The sequence below is a fragment of the Saccopteryx bilineata genome, chromosome 4, assembly GCF_036850765.1.
Source record: "Saccopteryx bilineata isolate mSacBil1 chromosome 4, mSacBil1_pri_phased_curated, whole genome shotgun sequence".
In the NCBI taxonomy this organism is placed as follows: Eukaryota; Metazoa; Chordata; class Mammalia; order Chiroptera; family Emballonuridae; genus Saccopteryx; species Saccopteryx bilineata.
This window is the reverse complement of record NC_089493.1, coordinates 83,774,546-83,778,422: the sequence shown is the minus strand read 5'-3', so window position 1 is coordinate 83,778,422 and position 3,877 is coordinate 83,774,546.

Below are 3,877 nucleotides of genomic sequence, written 5' to 3'. Positions count from 1 at the left end.
GAGGAAATGTGCCCTGGCCGGTTGGCTCAGCAGTAGAGCGTCGGCCTAGCGTGCGGAGGATCCGGGTTCGATTCCCGGCCAGGGCACACAGGAGAAGCGCCCATTTGCTTCTCCACCCCTCCGCCGCGCTTTCCCTCTCTGTCTCTCTCTTCCCCTCCCGCAGCCAAGGCTCCATTGGAGCAAAGATGGCCCGGGCGCTGGGGATGGCTCTGTGGCTTCTGCCCCAGGCGCTAGAGTGGCTCTGGTCGCAACATGGCAACGCCCAGGATGGGCAGAGCATCCCCCCTGGTGGGCAGAGCGTCGCCCTGGTGGGCGTGCCGGGTGGATCCCGGTCAGGCGCATGCGGGAGTCTGTCTGACTGTCTCTCCCTGTTTCCAGCTTCAGAAAAATGAAAAGAAAAAAAAAATTATATTCCTGATGGATTAAAGACCTAAATAAGAATATCAAAGTTTTAACTCTTTTAGAAGAAATATTAGAGAACATAGCAGTTTTTACAAATAAGATAAGAAAAAAGATAAGCCTTTTAAAAAGATTAATTCATTGAACTTCATTAAAATTTTAAATTTCTACTACTCAGCCATAAAATGGAAGGAAATCTTACCTTTTATGACAGCATGGATGGACCTGGAGAGCATTATGCTAAGTGAAGTAAGCCAGTCAGAGAGAGACAAGTATCATCTGATTTTACTTATATGTGGAATCTAATGAACAAAATAAGCTCACAAACAAAACAGAAACTAACTCAGACATGGAGAGGAGATGGGGGTTGGAGAGCTGGGTGAAAAAGGTGACAGAATTAAGTAAATTTAAAAAAAACTCACAGACACAGACAACAGTATGGGGATTACAAGGGAGAAGGGGGGTTGGAGGGAGGTAGATGAAGGTAAAGGGGGGATAAATGGTGATGGAAAGAGACTTGATATGGTTTGGTGAACACACAATACAATATACCAATAATATATTATAGAGCTGTACACCTGAAACAATAAATATACAAAAAGACTTTATGTATTGATTTTATGGGCAGGGGGCACAAAATAAGAAGTATCAACTCATAGTTGCTTCTTTTTTAGTTGTTCATTGATTGCTGTCACATGTGCCTTGACAGGGCAAGCCCAGAGCTTCGAACCAGCTACCTCAGCTTTCCTGGTCAACTCTCTATCCACTACACCACAATAGGTTAGGCTGAAACTATATATAATTTTATTAAGCAATGTCACCCAAATAAACTCAATTTAAATTTTTTTTTTCTTAAATTTTGACAGAGAAACAGACAGAGAGAGAGTCATAGAGAGGACAGACAGACAGGAAGGAAGAGAGATGAGAAGCACCAATTCTTCGTTGTGGCATCTTAGTTGTTTGTCGATTGTTTATTCATTGATTGCTTTCTCATGTGTGCCTTGACCAAGGGGTACAGCAGAGTGAGTGACCCCTTGCTCAAGCCAGCAACCTTGGACTTCAAGCCAACAACCTTTGGGCTCAAGCCAGTGACCATTGGGTCATATTTATGATCCCATGCTCAAACCAGCTACCCTGCGCTAAGTTGATGAGCCTGCACTAAAGCCAGCAAACTTGGGGTTTTGAATCTGGGTCCTCCACATCCCAGGCCAACACTCTATCCACTGCCTGGTCAGGCTAAAAAAAAAAGTTTTTTTAATTTTTATATTTAAGAAGATATCATAAACAAACAAAAAAAAAAGACAAACAACACACTGGAAAAAAGTACTTGTACCATATATAACAAATAAAGAACAGGTGCCCAGAATATATAAACAATGTTGACACATCATTTAAAAAAAAAATCTCAGTAGAAAATTGAACAAGCATATGACTAGGTGATTTATACAGGAGAAAAGCCAAATGTAATAAAACATGTAAAAATATTAACTACAGCAGTAGCAAAAGAGATGAAAATTAAAACTGTGAGATACCATTTCCCCTCATAAAACTGGTAAACATGTTTAAGTTTGATAATTCCGAGGATATATAAGAATGGCGAAAGCAGGAGCTCTCATGTGTGCTAGTGGGAGGGAAAATTGGTACAATTGAGCAATATCTGATAAAACTGAAGAAAAAAATTTTTATTCCCCTATGTACTCTATGAAGGATAACTAATTCTGAGAGCAAAAGTAAATTGGGGGAAAAAAACTATGTATTATCTTTGGGGAATAGAAAAATAAATTATACAATTGAATACTACCTTATAATTATTTTAGGTCATAATTAACATGTATATTAACTATTAACATGGATAAAACTAAAAGCCATAAATTTAAATTAAACATTTATTAAATCTGGTGGTAAAAACATGATTTTTGTCTAATGTTTGTATATGCATGAAATATTTTGTAATTTAAAAATAGTAACAAATTACTATTTTATACATTATCAGTTAGAATTGGCTGGATCCAGGAATTTTCTAAGTGATTTTTCTCTTATGAATTAGCCAGGGTGAACAGCAGCATCAACATTTCACAAAAATTGATCAATCAATAAACTACTTCATCAAGTTTCTACTGATACCATTTTTGTTCAACATTAGGATGTATCATTGAGTAAAGTAGTGTTTATTAAATGTTAAAATAAAAGAAAACTATTTCGCCTAAATGGTGAGAGGGTCACCCTCCTTTCAACATGTTATGAAGAGACAACCCACACATTTTAGGTCAAATCTCTGTCACTAATGAGTCCTGCCCATTTGGGAAAGTTACATTTCCTTTCTGACTCTTAGTGTCATCTTCTATGTAATGAAAGTTTGAACTAGGGGTTTCCTGAGTGGACTAATACTCATAACCCAGAGATCTACAATTTGACATGAGAATAAAAAAGTAAGCTTAAATTCAATCATCCTAAGCCTAAGGGAAAAAACAAAAGCTTGTTTGATATACTAATAATTCCTGAAGAAGAGAACAGCTGCTAATTAAGTGAATAATTTAGGTAATTAAAATAAGAATTTAAGCCTCATCATAAATATAAAACATAATGTATTCATTTCCTGATTTTTGAAGGTCAGTGGCTGATTGAGGAACTTAAGCAGCTAAATTTAGAATATTTGCAAATATCTAACTTTCAAAAACCTAAACTCTTTTTGAAGTCAGACTTTGCTACAGGCAAACTAAACATAGCTTCAGTTTAACTTCAAGAAGTGTTCATAACAACTGATTACTCCGATCCTTTCATTTTTCCTCTCCCAATGGCAAAATGCAAAAGTTTTAAATGCCTCTATAATTATAGTTATATAGACGACAATCTCTAAAATTGCAACATACTATTTGGTGTTCCTAACCTATGGGCTCTTTAAAGAGCTACATTAAAAGACGCCATCAGAAAAGTGGAATCAAACACCAGATTCCAGGTGTTTGAGAGGCAGTGCAGAGGTATTTTAGTGCTCCTTTTTTAGTTCTAAATGAAAATGATTTTCATATAAGCTATTTTCTAACTTATATACAGAAAACCTGGTCATTTGTCTAAGATTATGTTGTAAATAATATGAAAGGAAGAAAATTTTCAACTTTGAACTGACAATTGAATATGAGAATAAACTGTTCTGATAATCCTGGTACAGTAGTCCCTTATCTATTGCAGGGGCTAGATTCCAGAACCCCCCACAATAGGCAAAAATCCACAAAGTAGCTACCTTATATTTATTTTATTATTTATATATACTTTAAGGCTTTATAAACCCTCCCCACACTCTTATAAACCTTTCCCACACTGTTATTAATCTTTCCCACACTTATCTTGCTTATTTTACCACAAAAATTAAAATAAATATATAAAACTTCCTATATACTGCAAAATCCTGTGATATAGCAAAAAATCTGCAATACAAAATTAAATATATACAATTTACAAATCAGTAATACAGTGAGACCAT